We start from the raw sequence: 25,233 nt of genomic DNA on the forward strand, positions 1-25,233 counted from the left end.
CCTGACCCAAGCAAGCTGCCCAGGGGTCCACCTCTCTCCCTGGACTTGCAATAGAGGCCCCAGGGTGCCCCTTGGCCCTCCACCTTGGGGCCTCTGACCCTAGAAAGCTACCCAGGGGTCCACCTCTCTCCCTAGACTTGCAGACTAGGCCCCAGGGTGACCCTTGGCCCTCCACCTAGGGGCCTCTGACCCCAGCAAGCTGCCCAGGGGCCTGCCTATCTCCCTGGACTTGCAAAAGTGTCCCCAGGGTGCCCCATGGCCCTCCACGTAGGGCCCTCTGACCCCAGCAAGCTACCCAGGGGTCCAACTCTCTCCCTGGACTTGCAGAAGAGGCCCCAGGGTACCCCGTGGCCCTCCACCTAGGGGCCTCTGACCCCAGCAAGCTACCCAGGGGTCCACAACTCTCCCTGGACTTGCAGTAGAGGCCCCTGGGTACCCCGTGGCCCTCCACCTAGGGGCCTCCGAACCCAGCAAGCTACCCAGGGGTCCAGCTCTCTCCCTGGAATTGCAATAGAGGCCCCAGGGTGCCCCCTTGCCCTCCACCTAGGGCCCTCTGACCCCAGCAAGCTACCCAGGGCTCCACCTCTCTCCTTGGACTTGCAGTAGAGGCCACAGGGTGCCCATTGGCCCTCCACCTAGGGGTCTCTGACCCCAGCAAGCTACCGAGGGGTCCACCTCTCTCCCTGGACTTGCAATAGAGGCCCCAGGGTGCCCAGTGACCCTCCACCTAGGGGCCTCTGACTTCAGCAAGCTACCCAGGGGTCCACATCTCTCCGTGGACTTGCAGTAGACGCTGCTGGGTACCCCGTGGCCCTCCACCTAGGGGCCTCTGACCCCAGCAAGCTACCCAGGGGTCCACAACTCTCCCTGGACTTGCAGTAGAGGCCCCTGGGTACCCCGTGGCCCTCCACCTAGGGGCCTCTGACCCCAGCAAGCTACCCAGGGGTCCACCTCTCTCCCTGGACTTTTAGTAGAGGCCCCTGGGTGCCCCCTGGCCCTACCCCTAGGGGCCTCTGATCCCAGCAAGCTACCCAGGGCTCCACCTCTCTCCCTGGACTTATAGTGGAGGCCCCAAGGTGTCCCCTGGCCCTCCACCTAGGGGCCTCTGACCCCAGCAAACTACCTAGGGGTCCACATCTCTTCCTGGGCTTGCAGTAGAGTCCCCAGGGTGCCCCATGGCCCTCCACCTAGGGCCCTCTGACCCCAGCAAGCTACCCAGGGCTCCAACTCTCTCCCTGGACTTGCAGTATAGGCCCCAGGGTGCCCCCTGGTCCTCCACCTAGGGGCCTCTGACCCTAGCAAACTACCCAGGGGTCCACCTCTCTCCCTGGACTTGCAGTAGAGGCCCCAGGGTGCCCCATGGCCCTCCCCCTAGGGGCCTCTGACACCAGCAAGCTTCCCAGTGGTCCACCTCTCTCCCTGGACTTGCAATAGAGGCCCCAGGGTGCCACTTGACCCTCCACCTAGGGGCCTCTGACCTCAGCAAGCTACCCAGGGGTCCACATCTCTCCGTGGACTTGCAGTAGACGCCGCTGGGTGCCCCCTGGCCCTCCACCTAGGGGCCTCTGACCCCAGCAAGCTACCCAGGGGTCCACCTCTCTCCCTGGACTTTTAGAAGAGGCCCCAGGGTGCCCCCTGGCCCTCCACCTAGGGGCCTCTGACCCCAGCAAACTACCCAGGGGTCCACCTCTCTTCCTGGACTTGCAGTAGAGGCCCTAAGGTGCCCCCTGGCCCTCCCCCTAGGGGCCTCTGACACCAGCAAGCTTCCCAGTGGTCCACCTCTCTCCCTAGACTTGCAGTAGAGGCCCCAGGGTGACCCTTGGCCCTCCACCTAGGGGCCTCTGACCCCAGCAAGCTACCCAGGGTCCACCTATCTCCCTGGACTTGCAGTATAGTCCCCAGGGTGCCCCATGGCCCTCCACCTAGGGCCCCTCTGACCCCAGCAAGCTACCCAGGGCAACAACTCTCTCCCTGGACTAGCAGTATAGGCCCCACGGTGCCCCCTGGTCCTCCACCTAGGGGCCCCTGACCCAAGCAAGCTGCCCAGAGGTTCACCTCTCTCCCTGGACTTGCAATAAAGGCCCCAGGGTGCCCCCTGGCCCTCCCCCTAGGGGCCTCTGACACCAGCAAGCTTCCCAGTGGTCCACCTCTATCCCTAGACTTGCAGTAGAGGCCCCAGGGTGACCCTTGGCCCTCCACCTAGGGACCTCTGACCCCAGCAAGCTACCCAGGGGCCTACCTATCTCCCTGGACTTGCAGTAGAGCCCCCAGGGTGCCCCATGGCCCTCCACCTTGGGCCCTCTGACCCCAGCAAGCTACCCAGGGCTCCAACTCTCTCCCTGGACTTGCAGTATAGGCCCCAGGGTGCCCCCTGGTCCTCCACCTAGGGGCCCCTGACCCAAGCAAGCTGCCCAGGGGTCCACCTCTCTCCCTGGACTTGCAATAAAAGCACCTGGGTGCCCCTTGGCCCTCCACCTAGGGGCCTCTGACCCCAGAAAGCTACCCAGGGGTCCACCTCTCTCCCTAGACTTGCAGACTAGGCCCCAGGGTGACCCTTGGCCCTCCACCTAGGGGCCTCTGACCCCAGCAAGCTACCCAGGGGCCTACCTATCTCCCTGGACTTGCAGTAGAGTCCCCATGGTGCCCCATGGCCCTCCACCTAGGGCCCTCTGACCCCAGCAAGCTACCCAGGGCTCCAACTCTCTCCCTGGACTAGCAGTATAGGCCCCAGGGTGCCCCTTGGTCCTCCACCTTGGGGCCCCCAACCCAAGCAAGCTGCCCAGAGGTCCACCTCTCTCCCTGGACTTGCAATAGAGGCCCCAGGGTGCCCCTTGGCCCTCCACCTTGGGGCCTCTGACCCTAGAAAGCTACCCAGGGGTCCACCTCTCTCCCTAGACTTGCAGACTAGGCCCCAGGGTGACCGTTGGCCCTCCACCTAGGGGCCTCTGACCCCAGCAAGCTGCCCAGGGGCCTGCCTATCTCCCTCGACTTGCAGTAGTGTCCCCAGGGTGCCCCATGGCCCTCCACGTAGGGCCCTCTGACCCCAGCAAGCTACCCAGGGGTCCAACTCTCTCCCTGGACTTGCAGAAGAGGCCCCAGGGTACCCCGTGGCCCTCCACCTAGGGGCCTCTGATCCCAGCAAGCTACCCAGGGGTCCACAACTCTCCCTGGACTTGCAGTAGAGGCCCCTGGGTACCCTGTGGCCCTCCACCTAGGGGCCTCTGAACCCAGCAAGCTACCCAGGGGTCCAGCTCTCTCCCTGGAATTGCAATAGAGGCCCCAGGGTGCCCCCTTGCCCTCCACTTAGGGCCCTCTGACCCCAGCAAGCTACCCAGGGCTCCACCTCTCTCCTTGGACTTGCAGTAGAGGCCGCAGGGTGCCCATTGGCCCTCCACCTAGGGGTCTCTGACCCCAGCAAGCTACAGAGGGGTCCACCTCTCTCCCTGGACTTGCAATAGAGGCCCCAGGGTGCCCAGTGACCCTCCACCTAGGGGCCTCTGACTTCAGCAAGCTACCCAGGGGTCCACATCTCTCCGTGGACTTGCAGTAGACGCTGCTGGGTACCCCGTGGCCCTCCACCTAGGGGCCTCTGACCCCAGCAAGCTACCCAGTGGTCCACCTCTCTCCCTAGACTTGCAGTAGAGGCCCCAGGGTGACCCTTGGCCCTCCACCTAGGGACCTCTGACCCCAGCAAGCTACCCAGGGGTCCACCTCTCTCCCTGGACTTTAAGTAGAGGCCCCTGGGTGCCCCCTGGCCCTCCACCTAGGGGCCTCTGATCAAAGCAAGCTACCCAGGGCTCCACCTCTCTCCCTGGACTTACAGTGGAGGCCCCAAGGTGTCCCCTGGCCCTCCACATAGGGGCCTCTGACCCCAGCAAACTACCTAGGGGTCCACATCTCTTCCTGGGCTTGCAGTAGAGTCCCCAGGGTGCCCCATGGCCCTCCACCTAGGGCCCTCTGACCCCAGCAAGCTACCCAGGGCTCCAACTCTCTCCCTGGACTTGCAGTATAGGCCCCAGGGTGCCCCCTGGTCCTCCACCTAGGGGCCTCTGACCCTAGCAAACTACCCAGGGGTCCACCTCTCTCCCTGGACTTGCAGTAGAGGCCCCAGGGTGCCCCATGGCCCTCCCCCTAGGGGCCTCTGACACCAGCAAGCTTCCCAGTGGTCCACCTCTCTCCCTAGACTTGCAGTAGAGGCCCCAGGGTGACTCTTGGCCCTCCACCTAGGGGTCTCTGACCCCAGCAAGCTACCCAGGGTCCTACCTAACTCCTTGGACTTGCAGTAGAGTCCCCAGGGTAGCCCATGGCCCTTCACCTAGGGGCCTCTGACCCCAGCAAGCTACCCAGGGCTCCAACTCTGTCCCTGGACTTGCAGTATAGGCCTCAGGGTGCCCCCTTGTCCTCCACCTAGGGGCCCCTGACCCAAGCAAGCTGCCCAGGGGTCCACCTCCCTCCCTGGACTTGCAATAGAGGCTCCAGGGTGCCCCTTGGCCCTCCACCTAGGGGCCTCTGACCCCAGAAAGCTACCCAGGGGTCCACCTCTCTCCCTAGACTTGCAGACTAGGCCCCAGGGTGACCCTTGGCCCTCCACCTAGGGGCTTCTGACCCCAGCAAGCTGCCCAGGTGCCTGCCTATCTCCCTGGACTTGCAGTAGAGTCCCCAGGGTGCCCCATGGCCCTCCAACTAGGGCCCTCTGACCCCAGCAAGCTACCCAGGGGTCCACATCTCTCCCTGGACTTGCAATAGAGGCCCCAGGGTGCCCCCTGGTACTCCACCTAGGGGCCCCGGACCCAAGCAAGCTGCCCAGGGGTCCACATCTCTCCCTGGACTTGCAGTAGAGGCCCCAGGGTGCCCCCTGGTCCTCCACCTAGGGGCCTCCGAACCCAGCAAGCTACCCAGGGGTCCAGCTCTCTCCCTGGACTTGCAATAGAGGCCCCAGGGTGCCCTCTTGCCCTCCACCCAAGGGCTACTGACCCCAGCAAGCTACCCAGGGCTCCACCTCTCTCCCTGGACTTTAAGTAGAGGCCCCTGGGTGCCCCCTGGCCCTCCACCTAGGGGCCTCTGATCCCAGCAAGCTACCCAGGGCTCCACCTCTCTCCCTGGACTTATAGTGGAGGCCCCAAGGTGTCCCCTGGCCCTCCACATAGGGGCCTCTGACCCCAGCAAACTACCTAGGGGTCCACATCTCTTCCTGGGCTTGCAGTAGAGTCCCCAGGGTGCCCCATGGCCCTCCACCTAGGGCCCTCTGACCCCAGCAAGCTACCCAGGGCTCCAACTCTCTCCCTGGACTTGCAGTATAGGCCCCAGGGTGCCCCCTGGTCCTCCACCTAGGGGCCTCTGACCCTAGCAAACTACCCAGGGGTCCACCTCTCTCCCTGGACTTGCAGTAGAGGCCCCAGGGTGCCCCATGGCCCTCCCCCTAGGGGCCTCTGACACCAGCAAGCTTCCCAGTGGTCCACCTCTCTCCCTAGACTTGCAGTAGAGGCCCCAGGGTGACTCTTGGCCCTCCACCTAGGGGTCTCTGACCCCAGCAAGCTACCCAGGGTCCTACCTAACTCCCTGGACTTGCAGTAGAGTCCCCAGGGTAGCCCATGGCCCTCCACCTAGGGGCCTCTGACCCCAGCAAGCTACCCAGGGCTCCAACTCTGTCCCTGGACTTGCAGTATAGGCCTCAGGGTGCCCCCTTGTCCTCCACCTAGGGGCCCCTGACCCAAGCAAGCTGCCCAGGGGTCCACCTCTCTCCCTGGACTTGCAATAGAGGCTCCAGGGTGCCCCTTGGCCCTCCACCTAGGGGCCTCTGACCCCAGAAAGCTACCCAGGGGTCCACCTCTCTCCCTAGACTTGCAGACTAGGCCCCAGGGTGACCCTTGGCCCTCCACCTAGGGGCTTCTGACCCCAGCAAGCTGCCCAGGTGCCTGCCTATCTCCCTGGACTTGCAGTAGAGTCCCCAGGGTGCCCCATGGCCCTCCAACTAGGGCCCTCTGACCCCAGCAAGCTACCCAGGGGTCCACATCTCTCCCTGGACTTGCAATAGAGGCCCCAGGGTGCCCCCTGGTACTCCACCTAGGGGCCCCGGACCCAAGCAAGCTGCCCAGGGGTCCACATCTCTCCCTGGACTTGCAGTAGAGGCCCCAGGGTGCCCCCTGGTCCTCCACCTAGGGGCCTCCGAACCCAGCAAGCTACCCAGGGGTCCAGCTCTCTCCCTGGACTTGCAATAGAGGCCCCAGGGTGCCCTCTTGCCCTCCACCCAAGGGCTACTGACCCCAGCAAGCTACCCAGGGCTCCACCTCTCTCCCTGGACTTGTAGTAGAGGCCCTAGGCTGCCCTCTGGCCTCTACCTAGGGGCCTCTGACCCCAGCAAGCTACCCAGGGCTCAGCCTCTCTCCCTGGACTTGCAGTAGAGAACCCCAGGGTGCCCATTGGCCCTCCACCTAGGGGTCTCTGACCCCAGCAAGCTACCGAGTTGTCCACCTCTCTCCCTGGACTTGCAATAGAGGCCCCAGAGTGCCCCGTGACCCTCCACCTAGGGGCCTCTGACCCCAGCAAGCTACCCAGGGGTCCACATCTCTCCCTGGACTTGCAGTAGAGGCCCCAGGGTGCCCATTGGTCCTCCACCTAGGGGTCTCTGACCCCAGCAAGCTACCGAGGGGTCCACCTCTTTCCCTGGACTTGCAATAGAGGCCCCAGGTTGCCCCCTGGTCCTCTACCTAGGGGCCCCGGACCCAAGCAAGCTACCCAAGGGTCCACCTCTCTCCCTGGACTTATAGTAGAGGTCCTACGGTGCCCCCTGGCCCTCCCCTTTGGGGCTACTGACCCCAGCAAGCTTCCCAGTGATTCAACTCTCTCCCTGGACTTGCAGTAGAGGCCCTAGCCTTTCCTCTGGCCCTCCACCTATGGGCCTCTGACCCTAGCAAGTTACCTAGGGCTTCACCTCTCTCCCTGGACTTGCAGTAGAGGCCCCAGGGTGCCCATTGGCCCTCCACCTAGGGGCCTCTGACCCCAGCAAGCTACCCAGGGGTCCACATCTCTCCCTGGACTTGCAGTAGACGCCCCTGGGTGCCCCCTGGCCCTCCACCTAGGGGCCTCTGACCCCAGCAAGCGACCCAGGGGTCCACATCTCTCCCTGGATTTATAGTAGAGGCCCTACGGTGCCCCCTGGCCCTCCCCCTAGGGGCCTCTGACACCAGCAAGCTTCCCAGTGATTCACCTCTCTCACTGGACTTGCAGTAGAGGCCCCAGGTTGACCCTTGGCCCTCCACCTAGGGGCGTCTGACCCCAGCTAGCTGCCCAGGGGCCTGCCTATCTCCCTGAACTTGCAGAAGAGTCCCCAGGGTTCCCCATGGCCCTCCACCTAGGGCCCTTTGACCCCAGCAAGCTACCCAGGGGTCCACCTCTCTCCCTGGACTTGCAGTAGACGCCCCTGGGTGCCCCCTGGCCCTCCACCTAGGGGCCTCTGACCCCAGCAAGCTACCCAGGGGTCCACATCTCTCCCTGGACTTGCAGTAGACGCCCCTGGGTGCCCCCTGGCCCTCCACCTAGGGGCCTCTGACCCCAGCAAGCGACCCCAGGGGTCCACATCTCTCCCTGGATTTATAGTAGAGGCCCTACGGTGCCCCCTGGCCCTCCCCCTAGGGGCCTCTGACACCAGCAAGCTTCCCAGTGATTCACCTCTCTCACTGGACTTGCAGTAGAGGCCCCAGGTTGACCCTTGGCCCTCCACCTAGGGGCGTCTGACCCCAGCTAGCTGCCCAGGGGCCTGCCTATCTCCCTGAACTTGCAGAAGAGTCCCCAGGGTTCCCCATGGCCCTCCACCTAGGGCCCTTTGACCCCAGCAAGCTACCCAGGGGTCCACCTCTCTCCCTGGACTTGCAGTATAGGCCACAGGGTGCCCCCTTGCCCTCCACCTAGTGGCCTCTGACCCCAGCAAGCTACCCAGGGCTCCTTCTCTCTCCCTGGACTTGCAGTAGAGGCCCCAGGTTGACCCTTGGCCCTCCACCTAGGGCCCTTTGACCCCAGCAAGCTACCCAGGGGTCCAGCTCTCTCTCTGGACTTGCAGTATAGGCCACAGGGTGCCCCCTTGCCCTCCACCTAGTGGCCTCTGACCCCAGCAAGCTACCCAGGGCTCCACCTCTCTCCCTGGACTTGCAGTAGAGGCCCCAGGGTGCCCCCTTGCCCTTCACCCAGGGGCTACTGGCCCCAGCAAGCTACCCAGGGCTCCACCTCTCTCCCTGGACTTGCAGTAGAGGCCCCAGGGTACCCCGTGGCCCTCCACATAGGGGCCTCTGACCCCAGCAAGCTACCCAGGGGTCCAGCTTTCTCCCTGGACTTGCAATAGAGGCCCCAGGGTGCCCCCTAGCCCTCCACCTAGGGGCCTCTGAATCCAGCAAGCTACCCAGGGGTCCACATCTGTCCCTGGACTTGCAGTAGAGGCCCCAGGGTACCCCGTGGCCCTCCACCTAGGGGCCTCTGAACCCAGCAAGCTACCCAGGGGTCCAGTTCCCTCCGTGGACTTGCAATAGAGGCCCCAGGGTGCCCCCTTGCCCTCCACCCAGGGGCTACTGACCCCAGCAAGCTACCCAGGGCTCCACCTCTCTCCCTGGACTTGTAGTAGATGCCCTAGGCTGCCCTCTGGCCCTCCACCTAGGGGCCTTTGACCCCAGCAAGCTACCCAGGGCTCCACCTCTCTCCCTGGACTTGCAGTAGAGGCCCCAGGGTGCCCATTGCCCCTACACCTAGGGGTCTCTGACCCCAGCAAGCTACCGAGGGGTCCACCTCTCTCCCTGGACTTGCAGTAGACGCCCCTGGGTGACCCCTGTCCCTCCAACTAGGGGCATCTATCACCAGCAAGCTACCCAGGGGCCCACCTCTCTCCCTGGACTTGCAGTATAGGCCCCAGGGTGCCCTCTGGCCCTCCACCTAGGGGCATCTGACACCAGCAAGCTACCCAGGGGTCCACCTCTCTCCCTGGACTTGCAGTATAGGCCCCAGTGTGCCCTCTGGCCCTCCACCTAGGGACCTCTGACCCCAGCAAGCTACCCAGGGGTCCACATCTCTCCCTGGACTTGCAGTAGAGGCCCCAGGGTACCCCGTGGCCCTCCACCTAGGGACCTCTGACCCCAGCAAGCTACCCAGGGGCCTACCTATCTCCCTGGACTTGCAGTAGAGTCCCCAGGGTGCCCCATGGCCCTCCACCTTGGGCCCTCTGACCCCAGCAAGCTACCCAGGGCTCCAACTCTCTCTCTGGACTTGCAGTATAGGCCCCAGGGTGCCCCCTGGTCCTCCACCTACGGGCCCCTGACCCAAGCAAGCTGCCCAGGGGTCCACCTCTCTCCCCTGACTTGCAATAGAGGCCCCAGGGTGCCCCTTTGCCCTCCACCTAGGGGCCTCTGACCCCAGCAAGCAACCCAGGGGTCCACCTCTCTCCCTAGACTTGCAGACTATGCCACAGGGTGACCCTTGGCCCTCCACTTATGGGCCTCTGACCCCAACAAGCTACCCAGGGGCCTACCTATCTCCCTGGACTTGCAGTTGAGTCCCCAGGGTGCCCCATGGCCCTCCACCTAGGGCCCTCTGACCCGAGCAAGCTACCCAGGGCTCCAACTCTCTTCCTGGACTAGCAGTATAGGCCCCAGGGTGCCCCCTGGTCCTCCACCTAGGGGCCCCTGACCCAAGCAAGCTGCCCAGAGGTCCACCTCTCTCCCTGGACTTGCAATAGAGGCCCCAGGGTGCCCCCTGGCCCTCCCCCTAGGGGCCTCTGACACCAGCAAGCTTCCCAGTGGTCCACCTCTCTCCCTAGACTTGCAGTAGAGGCCCCAGGGTGACCCTTGGCCCTCCACCTAGGGACCTCTGACCCCAGCAAGCTACCCAGGGGCCTACCTATCTCCCTGGACTTGCAGTAAAGTCCCCAGGGTGCCCCATGGCCCTCCACGTAGGGCCCTCTGACCCCAGCAAGCTACCCAGGGGTCCAACTCTCTCCCTGGACTTGCAGTAGAGGCCCCAGGGTACCCCGTGGCCCTCCACCCAGGGGCCTCTGAACCCAGCAAGCTACCCAGGGTTCCACCTCTCTCCCTGGACTTATAGTATAGGCCCTACGGTGCCCCCTGACCCTCCCCTTAGGGGCTACTGACCCCAGCAAGCTGCCCAGTGATTCACCTCTCTCCTAGACTTGCAGTAGAGGCCCTAGGCTGCCCTCTGGCCCTCCTTCTATTGGCCTCTAACCCCAGCAAGCTACCCAGGGCTTCACCTCTCTCCCTGGACTTGCAGTAGAGGCCCCAGGGTGCCCATTGGCCCTCCAACTAGGGGCCTCTGACCCCAGCAAGCTACCCAGGGGTCCACCTCTCTCTTTTGACTTGCAGTATAGGCCCCAGGGTGCCCCCTGGCCCTCCACCTAGGGGCATCTGACCCCAGCAAGCTACCCAGGGGTCCACCTCTCTCCCTGGACTTGCAGTATAGGACCCAGGTTGCCCCCTGGCCCTCCAACTAGGGGCATCTAACACCAGCAAGCTACCCAGGGGTCCAACACTCTCCTTGGAATTGCAATAGAGGCCCCAGGGTGCCCCCTTGCCCTCCACCCAGGGGCTACTGACCTCAGCAAGCTACCCAAGGGTCCACCTCTCTCCCTGGACTTATAGTAGAGTTTTCAGGGTGCCCCCTGGCCCTCCACCTAGGGGCCTCTGAGTCCAGCAAGCTACCCAGGGGTCCACATCTCTCCCTGGACTTGCATTAGAGGCCCCAGGGTACCCCCTGGCCCTCCAAATAGGGGCCTCTGACCCCAGCAAGCTACCCAGGCGTCCACCTCTCTCCTTGGACTTGCAGTATAGGCACCAGGGTGCCCCCTGGCCCTCCACCTAGGGGCATCTGACCCCAGCAAGCTACCCAGGGGTCCACCTCTCTCCCTGGACTTGCAGTATAGGACCCAGGGTGCCTCCTGGCCCTCCAACTAGGGGCATCTAACACCAGCAAGCTACCCAGGGGTCCACCTCTCTCCCTGGACTTGCAGTATAGGCCCCAGGGTGCCCTCTGGCCCTCCACTTAGTTGCATCTGACAGCAGCAAGCTACCCAGGGGTCCACCTCTCTCCCTGGACTTGCAGTATAGGCCCCAGTGTGCCCTCTGGCCCTCCACCTAGGGGCCTCTGACCCCAGCAAGCTACCCAGGTGTCCACATCTCTCCCTGGACTTGCAGCAGAGGCCCCAGGGTACCTCGTGGCCCTCCACCAAGGGACCTCTGACCCCAGCAAGCTACCCAGGGGCCTACCTATCTCCCTGGACTTGCAGTAGAGTCCCCAAGGTGCCCCATGGCCCTCCACCTTGGGCCCTCTGACCCCAGCAAGCTACCCAGGGCTCCAACTCTCTCCCTGGACTTGCAGTATAGGCCCCAGGGTGCCCCCTGGTCCTCCACCTAAGGGCCCCTGGCCCAAGCAAGCTGCCCAGGAGTCCACCTCTCTCCCTGGACTTGCAATAGAGGCCCCAGGGTGCCCCTTGGCCCTCCACCTAGGGGCCTCTGACCCCAGAAAGCTACCCAGGGGTCCACCTTTCTCTCTGGACTTATAGTAGACGCCCTACGGTGCCCCCTGGCCCTCCCCTTAGGGGCTACTGACCCCAGCAAGCTTCCCAGTGATTCACCTCTCTCCCTGGACTTGCAGCAGAGCCCCTAGGCTGCCCTCTGGCCCTCCACCTATTGGCCTCTGACCCCAGAAAGCTACCCATGGCTTCACCTCTCTCCCTGGACTTGCAGTAGAGGCCCCAGGGTGCCCATTGGCGCTCCGCCTAGGGGCCTCTGACCCCAGCAAGCTACCCAGGGGTCCACATCTCTCCCTGGACTTGCAGTAGACGCCCCTGGGTGCCCCCTGGCCCTCCACCTAGGGGCCTCTGACCCCAGCAAGCGACCCAGGGGTCCACATCTCTCCCTGGATTTATAGTAGAGGCCCTACGGTGCCCCCTGGCCCTCCCCCTAGGGGCCTCTGACACCAACAAGCTTCCCAGTGATTCACTTCTCTCACTGGACTTGCAGTAGAGGCCTCAGGTTGACCCTTGCCCCTCCACCTAGGGCCGTCTGACCCCAGCAAGCTGCCCAGGGGCCTGCCTATCTCCCTGAACTTGCAGTAGAGTCCCCAGGGTGCCCCATGGCCCTCCACCTAGGGCCCTTTGACCCCGGCAAGCTACCCAGGGGTCCACATCTCTCCCTGGACTTGCAGTAGAGGCCCCAGGGTGCCCCCTTGCCCTCCACCCAGGGGCTACTGACCCCAGCAAGCTACCCATGGCTCCAGCTCTCTCCCTGAACTTGCAGTAGAGGCCCCAAGGTACCCTGTGGCCCTCCACCTAGGGGCCTCTGACACCAGCAAGCTACCCAGGGGTCCACATCTCTCCCTGCACTTGCAGTAGAGGCCCCTGGGAACCCCGTGGCCCTCCACCTAGGGGCCTCTGAACCCAGCAAGCTACCCAGGGGTCCAGCTCTCTCCCTGGAATTGCAATAGAGGCCCCAGGGTGCCCCCTTGCCCTCCACCCAGGGGCTACTGACCCCAGCAAGCTACCCAGGGCTCCACCTCTCTCCCTAGACTTTAAGTAGAGGCCCTAGGCTGCCCTCTGGCCCCCCACTTAGGGGCCTCTGACCTCAGCAAGCTACCCAGGGCTCCACCTCTCTCCCTGGACTTGCAGTAGAGGCCGCAGGGTGCCCATTGGCCCTCCACCTAGTGGTCTCTGACCCCAGCAAGCTACCCAGGGGTCCACCTCTCTCCCTAGACTTTTAGTAGAGGCCCCAGGGTGCCCCCTGGCCCTCCAACTAGGGGCCTCTGTCCCCAGCAAGCTACCCAGGGGTCCACATCTCTCCCTGGACTTGCAGTAGAGGCCCCAGGGTACCCCGTGGCCCTCCACCTAGGGGCCTCTGAACCCAGCAAGCTACTCAGGGGTCCAGCTCCCTCCGTGGACTTGCAATAGAGGCCCCAGGGTGCCCCTTGCCCTCCATTAAGGGCTACTGACCCCAGCAAGCTACCCAGGGCTCCACCTCTCTCCCTGGACTTGTAGTAGAGGCCCTAGGCTGCGTTCTAACCCTCCACCTAGGGGCCTTTGACCCCAGCAAGCTACCCAGGGCTCCACCTCTCTCCCTAGACTTGCAGACTAGGCCCCAGGGTGACCCTTGGCCCTCCACCTAGGGGCTTCTGACCCCAGAAAGCTACCCAGGGGTCCACCTCTCTCCCTGGACTTGCAATAGAGGCCCCAGGGTGCCCCTTGGCCCTCCACCTAGGGGCCTCTGACCCCTGAAAGCTACCCAGGGGTCCACCTCTCTCCCTAGACTTGCAGACTAGGCCCCATGGTGACCCTTGGCCCTCCACCTAGGGGCTTCTGACCCCAGCAAGCTGTCCAGGTGCCTGCTTATCTCCCTGGACTTGCAGTAGAGTCACCAGGGTGCCCCATGGCCCTCCACCTAGGGCCCTCTGACCCCAGCAAGCTACCCAGGGGTCCACATCTCTCCCTGGAATTGCAGTATAGGCCACAGGGTGCCCCCTTGCCCTACACATAGGGGCCTCTGACCCCAGCAAGCTACCCAGGGCTCCACTTCTCTCCCTGGACTTGCAGTAGACGCCCCTGGGTGCCCCCTGGCCCTCCACATAGGAGCCTCTGACCCCAGCAAGCTACCCAGGGGTCCACATCTCTCCCTGGACTTGCAGTAGACGCCCCTGGGTGCCCCCTGGCCCTCCACCTAGGGGCCTCTGACCCCAGCAAGCTACCCAGGGCTCCACCTCTCTCCCTGGACTTGCAGTAGAGGCCCCAGGGTACCCCGTGGCCCTCCACATAGGGGCCTCTGACCCCAGCAAGCTACCCAGGGGTCCAACTTTCTCCCTGGACTTGCAATAGAGGCCCCAGGGTGCCCCCTAGCCCTCCACCTAGGGGCCTCTGAATCCAGCAAGCTACCCAGGGGTCCACATCTCTCCCTGGACTTGCAGTAGAGGCCCCAGGGTACCCCGTGGCCCTCCACCTAGGGGCCTCTGAACCCAGCAAGCTACCCAGGGGTCCAGCTCCCTCCGTGGACTTGCAATAGAGGCCCCAGGGTGCCCCCTTGCCCTCCACCCAGGGGCTACTGACCCCAGCAAGCTACCCAGGGCTCCACCTCTCTCCCTGGACTTGTAGTAGAGGCCCTAGGCTGCCCTCTGGCCCTCCACCTAGGGGCCTTTGACCCCAGCAAGCTACCCAGGGCTCCACCTCTCTCCCTGGACTTGCAGTAGAGGCCCCAGGGTGCCCATTGGCCCTACACCTAGGGGTCTCTGACCCCAGCAAGCTACCGAGGGGTCCACCTCTCTCCCTGGACTTGCAGTAGACGCCCCTGGGTGACCCCTGTCCCTCCAACTAGGGGCATCTATCACCAGCAAGCTACCCAGGGGCCCACCTCTCTCCCTGGACTTGCAGTATAGGCCCCAGGGTGCCCTCTGGCCCTCCACCTAGGGGCATCTGACACCAGCAAGCTACCCAGGGGTCCACCTCTCTCCCTGGACTTGCAGTATAGGCCCCAGTGTGCCCTCTGGCCCTCCACCTAGGGACCTCTGACCCCAGCAAGCTACCCAGGGGTCCACATCTCTCCCTGGACTTGCAGTAGAGGCCCCAGGGTACCCCGTGGCCCTCCACCTAGGGACCTCTGACCCCAGCAAGCTACCCAGGGGCCTACCTATCTCCCTGGACTTGCAGTAGAGTCCCCAGGGTGCCCCATGGCCCTCCACCTTGGGCCCTCTGACCCCAGCAAGCTACCCAGGGCTCCAACTCTCTCCCTGGACTTGCAGTATAGGCCCCAGGGTGCCCCCTGGTCCTCCACCTACGGGCCCCTGACCCAAGCAAGCTGCCCAGGGGTCCACCTCTCTCCCTGGACTTGCAATAGAGGCCCCAGGGTGCCCCTTTGCCCTCCACCTAGGGGCCTCTGACCCCAGAAAGCAACCCAGGGGTCCACCTCTCTCCCTAGACTTGCAGACTATGCCACAGGGTGACCCTTGTCCCTCCACTTATGGGCCTCTGACCCCAGCAAGCTACCCAGGGGCCTACCTATCTCCCTGGACTTGCAGTTGAGTCCCCAGGGTGCCCCATGGCCCTCCACCTAGGGCCCTCTGACCCGAGCAAGCTACCCAGGGCTCCAACTCTCTTCCTGGACTAGCAGTATAGGCCCCAGGGTGCCCCCTGGTCCTCCACCTAGGGGCCCCTGACCCAAGCAAGCTGCCCAGAGGTCCACCTCTCTCCCTGGACTTGCAGTAGAGGCCCTAAGGTGCCCCCTGGCCCTCCCCCTAGGGGCCTCTGACACCAGCAAGCTTCCCAGTGGTCCACCTCTCTCCCTAGACTTGCAGTAGAGGCCCCAGGGTGACCCTTGGCCCTCCACCTAGGGGCCTCTGACCCCAGCAAGCTACCCAGGGTCCACCTATCTCCCTGGACTTGCAGTATAGTCCCCAGGGTGCCCCATGGCCCTCCACCTAGGGCCCCTCTGACCCCAGCAAGCTACCCAGGGCAACAACTCTCTCCCTGGACTAGCAGTATAGGCCCCACGGTGCCCCCTGGTCCTCCACAAAGGGGCCCCTGACCCAAGCAAGCTGCCCAGAGGTTCACCTCTCTCCCTGGACTTGCAATAAAGGCCCCAGGGTGCCCCCTGGCCCTCCCCCTAGGGGCCTCTGACACCAGCAAGCTTCCCAGTGGTCCACCTCTCTCCCTAGACTTGCAGTAGAGGCCCCAGGGTGACCCTTGGCCCTCCACCTAGGGACCTCTGACCCCAGCAAGCTACCCAGGGGCCTACCTATCTCCCTGGACTTGCAGTAGAGCCCCCAGGGTGCCCCATGGCCCTCCACCTTGGGCCCTCTGACCCCAGCAAGCTACCCAGGGCTCCAACTCTCTCCCTGGACTTGCAGTATAGGCCCCAGGGTGCCCCCTGGTCCTCCACCTAGGGGCCCCTGACCCAAGCAAGCTGCCCAGGGGTCCACCTCTCTCCCTGGACTTGCAATAAAAGCACCTGGGTGCCCCTTGGCCCTCCACCTAGGGGCCTCTGACCCCAGAAAGCTACCCAGGGGTCCACCTCTCTCCCTAGACTTGCAGACTAGGTCCCAGGGTGACCCTTGGCCCTCCACCTAGGGGCCTCTGACCCCAGCAAGCTACCCAGGGGCCTACCTATCTCCCTGGACTTGCAGTAGAGTCCCCATGGTGCCCCATGGCCCTCCACCTAGGGCCCTCTGACCCCAGCAAGCTACCCAGGGCTCCAACTCTCTCCCTGGACTAGCAGTATAGGCCCCAGGGTGCCCCTTGGTCCTCCACCTAGGGGCCCCCAACCCAAGCAAGCTGCCCAGAGGTCCACCTCTCTCCCTGGACTTGCAATAGAGGCCCCAGGGTGCCCCTTGGCCCTCCACCTTGGGGCCTCTGACCCTAGAAAGCTACCCAGGGGTCCACCTCTCTCCCTAGACTTGCAGACTAGGCCCCAGGGTGACCGTTGGCCCTCCACCTAGGGGCCTCTGACCCCAGCAAGCTGCCCAGGGGCCTGCCTATCTCCCTGGACTTGCAGTAGTGTCCCCAGGGTGCCCCATGGCCCTCCACGTAGGGCCCTCTGACCCCAGCAAGCTACCCAGGGGTCCAACTCTCTCCCTGGACTTGCAGAAGAGGCCCCAGGGTACCCCGTGGCCCTCCACCTAGGGGCCTCTGATCCCAGCAAGCTACCCAGGGGTCCACAACTCTCCCTGGACTTGCAGTAGAGGCCCCTGGGTACCCTGTGGCCCTCCACCTAGGGGCCTCTGAACCCAGCAAGCTACCCAGGGGTCCAGCTCTCTCCCTGGAATTGCAATAGAGGCCCCAGGGTGCCCCCTTGCCCTCCATTTAGGGCCCTCTGACCCCAGCAAGCTACCCAGGGCTCCACCTCTCTCCTTGGACTTGCAGTAGAGGCCGCAGGGTGCCCATTGGCCCTCCACCTAGGGGTCTCTGACCCCAGCAAGCTACAGAGGGGTCCACCTCTCTCCCTGGACTTGCAATAGAGGCCACAGGGTGCCCAGTGACCCTCCACCTAGGGGCCTCTGACTTCAGCAAGCTACCCAGGGGTCCACATCTCTCCGTGGACTTGCAGTAGACGCTGCTGGGTACCCCGTGGCCCTCCACCTAGGGGCCTCTGACCCCAGCAAGCTACCCAGGGGTCAACAACTCTCCCTGGACTTGCAGTAGAGGCCCCTGGGTACCCCGTGGCCCTCCACCTAGGGGCCTCTGACCCCAGCAAGCTACCCAGGGGTCCACCTCTCTCCCTGGACTTTAAGTAGAGGCCCCTGGGTGCCCCCTGGCCCTCCACCTAGGGGCCTCTGATCCCAGCAAGCTACCCAGGGCTCCACCTCTCTCCCTGGACTTATAGTGGAGGCCCCAAGGTGTCCCCTGGCCCTCCACATAGGGGCCTCTGACCCCAGCAAACTACCTAGGGGTCCACATCTCTTCCTGGGCTTGCAGTAGAGTCCCCAGGGTGCCCCATGGCCCTCCACCTAGGGCCCTCTGACCCCAGCAAGCTACCCAGGGCTCCAACTCTTTCCCTGGACTTGCAGTATAGGCCCCAGGGTGCCCCCTGGTCCTCCACCTAGGGGCCTCTGACCCTAGCAAACTACCCAGGGGTCCACCTCTCTCCCTGGACTTGCAGTAGAGGCCCCAGGGTGCCCCATGGCCCTCCCCCTAGGGGCCTCTGACACCAGCAAGCTTCCCAGTGGTCCACCTCTCTCCCTAGACTTGCAGTAGAGGCCCCAGGGTGACTCTTGGCCCTCCACCTAGGGGTCTCTAACCCCAGCAAGCTACCCAGGGTCCTACCTAACTCCCTGGACTTGCAGTAGAGTCCCCAGGGTAGCCCATGGCCCTCCACCTAGGGGCCTCTGACCCCAGCAAGCTACCCAGGGCTCCAACTCTGTCCCTGGACTTGCAGTATAGGCCTCAGGGTGCCCCCTTGTCCTCCACCTAGGGGCCCCTGACCCAAGCAAGCTGCCCAGGGGTCCACCTCTCTCCCTGGACTTGCAATAGAGGCTCCAGGGTGCCCCTTGGCCCTCCACCTAGGGGCCTCTGACCCCAGAAAGCTACCCAGGGGTCCACCTCTCTCCCTAGACTTGCAGACTAGGCCCCAGGGTGACCCTTGGCCCTCCACCTAGGGGCTTCTGACCCCAGCAAGCTGCCCAGGTGCCTGCCTATCTCCCTGGACTTGCAGTAGAGTCCCCAGGGTGCCCCATGGCCCTCCAACTAGGGCCCTCTGACCCCAGCAAGCTACCCAGGGGTCCACATCTCTCCCTGGACTTGCAATAGAGGCCCCAGGGTGCCCCCTGGTACTCCACCTAGGGGCCCCGGACCCAAGCAAGCTGCCCAGGGGTCCACATCTCTCCCTGGACTTGCAGTAGAGGCCCCAGGGTGCCCCCTGGTCCTCCACCTAGGGGCCTCCGAACCCAGCAAGCTACCCAGGGGTCCAGCTCTCTCCCTGGACTTGCAATAGAGGCCCCAGGGTGCCCTCTTGCCCTCCACCCAAGGGCTACTGACCCCAGCAAGCTACCCAGGGCTCCACCTCTCTCCCTGGACTTGTAGTAGAGGCCCTAGGCTGCCCTCTGGCCCTCCACCTAGGGGCCTCTGACCCCAGCAAGCTACCCAGGGCTCAGCCTCTCTCCCTGGACTTGCAGTAGAGAACCCCAGGGTGCCCATTGGCCCTCCACCTAGGGGTCTCTGACCCCAGCAAGCTACCGAGTTGTCCACCTCTCTCCCTGGACTTGCAATAGAGGCCCCAGAGTGCCCCGTGACCCTCCACCTAGGGGCCTCTGACCCCAGCAAGCTACCCAGGGGTCCACATCTCTCCCTGGACTTGCAGTAGAGGCCCCAGGGTGCCCATTGGTCCTCCACCTAGGGGTCTCTGACCCCAGCAAGCTACCGAGGGGTCCACCTCTTTCCCTGGACTTGCAATAGAGGCCCCAGGGTGCCCCCTGGTCCTCTACCTAGGGGCCCCGGACCCAAGCAAGCTACCCAAGGGTCCACCTCTCTCCCTGGACTTATAGTAGAGGTCCTACGGTGCCCCCTGGCCCTCCCCTTTGGGGCTACTGACCCCAGCAAGCTTCCCAGTGATTCAACTCTCTCCCTGGACTTGCAGTAGAGGCCCTAGCCTGCCCTCTGGCCCTCCACCTATGGGCCTCTGACCCTAGCAAGTTACCTAGGGCTTCACCTCTCTCCCTGGACTTGCAGTAGAGGCCCCAGGGTGCCCATTGGCCCTCCACCTAGGGGCCTCTGACCCCAGCAAGCTACCCAGGGGTCCACATCTCTCCCTGGACTTGCAGTAGACGCCCCTGGGTGCCCCCTGGCCCTCCACCTAGGGGCCTCTGACCCCAGCAAGCGACCCAGGGGTCCACATCTCTCCCTGGATTTATAGTAGAGGCCCTACGGTGCCCCCTGGCCCTCCCCCTAGGGGCCTCTGACACCAGCAAGCTTCCCAGTGATTCACCTCTCTCACTGGACTTGCAGTAGAGGCCCCAGGTTGACCCTTGGCCCTCCACCTAGGGGCGTCTGACCCCAGCTAGCTGCCCAGGGGCCTGCCTATCTCCCTGAACTTGCAGAAGAGTCCCCAGGGTTCCCCATGGCCCTCCACCTAGGGCCCTTTGACCCCAGCAAGCTACCCAAGGGTCCACCTCTCTCCCTGGACTTGCAGTATAGGCCACAGGGTGCCCCCTTGCCCTCCACCTAGTGGCCTCTGACCCTAGCAAGCTACCCAGGGCTCCTTCTCTCTCCCTGGACTTGCAGTAGAGGCCCCAGGTTGACCCTTGGCCCTCCACCTAGGGCCCTTTGACCCCAGCAAGCTACCCAGGGGTCCAGCTCTCTCTCTGGACTTGCAGTATAGGCCACAGGGTGCCCCCTTGCCCTCCACCTAGTGGCCTCTGACCCCAGCAAGCTACCCATGGCTCCAGCTCTCTCCCTGAACTTGCAGTAGAGGCCCCAAGGTACCCTGTGGCCCTCCACCTAGGGGCCTCTGACCCCAGCAAGCTACCCAGGGGTCCACATCTCTCCCTGCACTTGCAGTAGAGGCCCCTGGGAACCCCGTGGCCCTCCACCTAGGGGCCTCTGAACCCAGCAAGCTACCCAGGGGTCCAGCTCTCTCCCTGGAATTGCAATAGAGGCCCCAGGGTGCCCCCTTGCCCTCCACCCAGGGGCTACTGACCCCAGCAAGCTACCCAGGGCTCCACCTCTCTCCCTAGACTTTAAGTAGAGGCCCTAGGCTGCCCTCTGGCCCCCCACTTAGGGGCCTCTGACCTCAGCAAGCTACCCAGGGCTCCACCTCTCTCCCTGGACTTGCAGTAGAGGCCGCAGGGTGCCCATTGGCCCTCCACCTAGTGGTCTCTGACCCCAGCAAGCTACCCAGGGGTCCACCTCTCTCCCTAGACTTTTAGTAGAGGCCCCAGGGTGCCCCCTGGCCCTCCAACTAGGGGCCTCTGTCCCCAGCAAGCTACCCAGGGGTCCACATCTCTCCCTGGACTTGCAGTAGAGGCCCCAGGGTACCCCGTGGCCCTCCACCTAGGGGCCTCTGAACCCAGCAAGCTACTCAGGGGTCCAGCTCCCTCCGTGGACTTGCAATAGAGGCCCCAGGGTGCCCCTTGCCCTCCATTAAGGGCTACTGACCCCAGCAAGCTACCCAGGGCTCCACCTCTCTCCCTGGACTTGTAGTAGAGGCCCTAGGCTGCGTTCTAACCCTCCACCTAGGGGCCTTTGACCCCAGCAAGCTACCCAGGGCTCCACCTCTCTCCCTAGACTTGCAGACTAGGCCCCAGGGTGACCCTTGGCCCTCCACCTAGGGGCTTCTGACCCCAGAAAGCTACCCAGGGGTCCACCTCTCTCCCTGGACTTGCAATAGAGGCCCCAGGGTGCCCCTTGGCCCTCCACCTAGGGGCCTCTGACCCCTGAAAGCTACCCAGGGGTCCACCTCTCTCCCTAGACTTGCAGACTAGGCCCCATGGTGACCCTTGGCCCTCCACCTAGGGGCTTCTGACCCCAGCAAGCTGCCCAGGTGCCTGCTTATCTCCCTGGACTTGCAGTAGAGTCACCAGGGTGCCCCATGGCCCTCCACCTAGGGCCCTCTGACCCCAGCAAGCTACCCAGGGGTCCACATCTCTCCCTGGAATTGCAGTATAGGCCACAGGGTGCCCCCTTGCCCTACACATAGGGGCCTCTGACCCCAGCAAGCTACCCAGGGCTCCACTTCTCTCCCTGGACTTGCAGTAGAGGCCCCAGGGTGCCCCCTTGCCCTCCACCCAGGGGCTACTGACCCCAGCAAGCTACCCAGGGCTCCACCTCTCTACCTGGACTTGCAGTATAGGCCCCAGGGTACCCCGTGGCCCTCCACCTAGGGGCCTCTGAGTCCAGCAAGCTACCCAGGGGTCCACATCTCTCCCTGGACTTGCAGTAGAGGCCCCAGGGTACCCCGTGGCCCTCCACCTAGAGGCCTCCGAACCCAGCAAGCTACCCAGGGGTCCAGCTCTCTCCCTGGACTTGCAATAGAGGCCCCAGGGTGCCCTCTTGCCCTCCACCCAAGGGCTACTGACCCCAGCAAGCTACCCATCGCTCCACCTTTCTCCCTGGACTTGTAGTAGAGGCCCTAGGCTGCCCTCTGGCCCTCCACCTAGGGGCCTCTGACCCCAGCAAGCTACCCAGGGGTCCACCTCTCTCCCTGGACTTGCAGTAGAGGCCCCAGGGTGCTCATTGGCCCTCCACCTAGGGGTCTCTGACCCCAGCAAGCTACTGAGGGGTCCACTTCTCTCCCTGGACTTGCAATAGAGGCCCCAGGGTGCCCATTGGTCCTCCACCTAGGGGTCTCTGACCCCAGCAAGCTACCCAGGGGTCCACATCTCTCCCTGCACTTGCAGTAGAGGCCCCTGGGAACCCCGTGGCCCTCCACCTAGGGGCCTCTGAACCCAGCAAGCTACCCAGGGGTCCAGCTCTCTCCCTGGAATTGCAATAGAGGCCCCAGGGTGCCCCCTTGCCCTCCACCCAGGGGCTACTGACCCCAGCAAGCTACCCAGGGCTCCACCTCTCTCCCTAGACTTTAAGTAGAGGCCCTAGGCTGCCCTCTGGCCCCCCACTTAGGGGCCTCTGACCTCAGCAAGCTACCCAGGGCTCCACCTCTCTCCCTGGACTTGCAGTAGAGGCCGCAGGGTGCCCATTGGCCCTCCACCTAGTGGTCTCTGACCCCAGCAAGCTACCCAGGGGTCCACCTCTCTCCCTAGACTTTTAGTAGAGGCCCCAGGGTGCCCCCTGGCCCTCCAACTAGGGGCCTCTGTCCCCAGCAAGCTACCCAGGGGTCCACATCTCTCCCTGGACTTGCAGTAGAGGCCCCAGGGTACCCCGTGGCCCTCCACCTAGGGGCCTCTGAACCCAGCAAGCTACTCAGGGGTCCAGCTCCCTCCGTGGACTTGCAATAGAGGCCCCAGGGTGCCCCTTGCCCTCCATTAAGGGCTACTGACCCCAGCAAGCTACCCAGGGCTCCACCTCTCTCCCTGGACTTGTAGTAGAGGCCCTAGGCTGCGTTCTAACCCTCCACCTAGGGGCCTTTGACCCCAGCAAGCTACCCAGGGCTCCACCTCTCTCCCTAGACTTGCAGACTAGGCCCCAGGGTGACCCTTGGCCCTCCACCTAGGGGCTTCTGACCCCAGAAAGCTACCCAGGGGTCCACCTCTCTCCCTGGACTTGCAATAGAGGCCCCAGGGTGCCCCTTGGCCCTCCACCTAGGGGCCTCTGACCCCTGAAAGCTACCCAGGGGTCCACCTCTCTCCCTAGACTTGCAGACTAGGCCCCATGGTGACCCTTGGCCCTCCACCTAGGGGCTTCTGACCCCAGCAAGCTGCCCAGGTGCCTGCTTATCTCCCTGGACTTGCAGTAGAGTCACCAGGGTGCCCCATGGCCCTCCACCTAGGGCCCTCTGACCCCAGCAAGCTACCCAGGGGTCCACATCTCTCCCTGGAATTGCAGTATAGGCCACAGGGTGCCCCCTTGCCCTACACATAGGGGCCTCTGACCCCAGCAAGCTACCCAGGGCTCCACTTCTCTCCCTGGACTTGCAGTAGAGGCCCCAGGGTGCCCCCTTGCCCTCCACCCAGGGGCTACTGACCCCAGCAAGCTACCCAGGGCTCCACCTCTCTACCTGGACTTGCAGTAGAGGCCCCAGGGTACCCCGTGGCCCTCCACCTAGGGGCCTCTGAGTCCAGCAAGCTACCCAGGGGTCCACATCTCTCCCTGGACTTGCAGTAGAGGCCCCAGGGTACCCCGTGGCCCTCCACCTAGAGGCCTCCGAACCCAGCAAGCTACCCAGGGGTCCAGCTCTCTCCCTGGACTTGCAATAGAGGCCCCAGGGTGCCCTCTTGCCCTCCACCCAAGGGCTACTGACCCCAGCAAGCTACCCAGGGCTCCACCTTTCTCCCTGGACTTGTAGTAGAGGCCCTAGGCTGCCCTCTGGCCCTCCACCTAGGGGCCTCTGACCCCAGCAAGCTACCCAGGGGTCCACCTCTCTCCCTGGACTTGCAGTAGAGGCCCCAGGGTGCTCATTGGCCCTCCACCTAGGGGTCTCTGACCCCAGCAAGCTACTGAGGGGTCCACTTCTCTCCCTGGACTTGCAATAGAGGCCCCAGGGTGCCCATTGGTCCTCCACCTAGGGGTCTCTGACCCCAGCCAGCTACCGAGGGGTCCACCTCTCTCCCTGGACTTGCAGTAGAGGCCCCGGGGTGCCCATTGGCCCTCCACCTAGGGGCCTCTGACCCCAGCAAGCTACCGAGGAGTCCACCTCTCCCTGGACTTGCAGTAGAGGCCCCAGGGTGCCCCTTGGCCCTCCACCTAGGAGCCTCTGACCCCAGCAAGCTACCCAGGGGTCCACATCTCTCCCTGGACTTGCAGTAGACGCCCCTGGGTGCCCCCTGGCCCTCCACCTAGGGGCCTCTGACCCCAGCAAGCTACCCAGGGCTCCACCTCTCTCCCTGGACTTGCAGTAGAGGCCCCAGGGTACCCCGTGGCCCTCCACATAGGGGCCTCTGACCCCAGCAAGCTACCCAGGGGTCCAACTTTCTCCCTGGACTTGCAATAGAGGCCCCAGGGTGCCCCCTAGCCCTCCACCTAGGGGCCTCTGAATCCAGCAAGCTACCCAGGGGTCCACATCTCTCCCTGAACTTGCAGTAGAGGCCCCAGGGTACCCCGTGGCCCTCCACCTAGGGGCCTCTGAACCCAGCAAGCTACCCAGGGGTCCAGCTCCCTCCGTGGACTTGCAATAGAGGCCCCAGGGTGCCCCCTTGCCCTCCACCCAGGGGCTACTGACCCCAGCAAGCTACCCAGGGCTCCACCTCTCTCCCTGGACTTGTAGTAGAGGCCCTAGGCTGCCCTCTGGCCCTCCACCTAGGGGCCTTTGACCCCAGCAAGCTACCCAGGGCTCCACCTCTCTCCCTGGACTTGCAGTAGAGGCCCCAGGGTGCCCATTGGCCCTACACCTAGGGGTCTCTGACCCCAGCAACCTACCGAGGGGTCCACCTCTCTCCCTGGACTTGCAGTAGACGCCCCTGGGTGACCCCTGTCCCTCCAACTAGGGGCATCTATCACCAGCAAGCTACCCAGGGGCCCACCTCTCTCCCTGGACTTGCAGTATAGGCCCCAGGGTGCCCTCTGGCCCTCCACCTAGGGGCATCTGACACCAGCAAGCTACCCAGGGGTCCACCTCTCTCCCTGGACTTGCAGTATAGGCCCCAGTGTGCCCTCTGGCCCTCCACCTAGGGACCTCTGACCCCAGCAAGCTACCCAGGGGTCCGCATCTCTCCCTGGACTTGCAGTAGAGGCCCCAGGGTACCCCGTGGCCCTCCACCTAGGGACCTCTGACCCCAGCAAGCTACCCAGGGGCCTACCTATCTCCCTGGACTTGCAGTAGAGTCCCCAGGGTGCCCCATGACCCTCCACCTTGGGCCCTCTGACCCCAGCAAGCTACCCAGGGCTCCAACTCTCTCCCTGGACTTGCAGTATAGGCCCCAGGGTGCCCCCTGGTCCTCCACCTACGGGCCCCTGACCCAAGCAAGCTGCCCAGGGGTCCACCTCTCTCCCTGGACTTGCAATAGAGGCCCCAGGGTGCCCCTTTGCCCTCCACCTAGGGGCCTCTGACCCCAGAAAGCAACCCAGGGGTCCACCTCTCTCCCTAGACTTGCATACTATGCCACAGGGTGACCCTTGTCCCTCCACTTATGGGCCTCTGACCCCAGCAAGCTACCCAGGGGCCTACC

The sequence above is a fragment of the Danio rerio genome, chromosome 16, assembly GCF_052040795.2.
Source record: "Danio rerio strain M-AB ecotype USA chromosome 16, GRCz13ab, whole genome shotgun sequence".
NCBI lineage: Eukaryota > Metazoa > Chordata > Actinopteri > Cypriniformes > Danionidae > Danio > Danio rerio.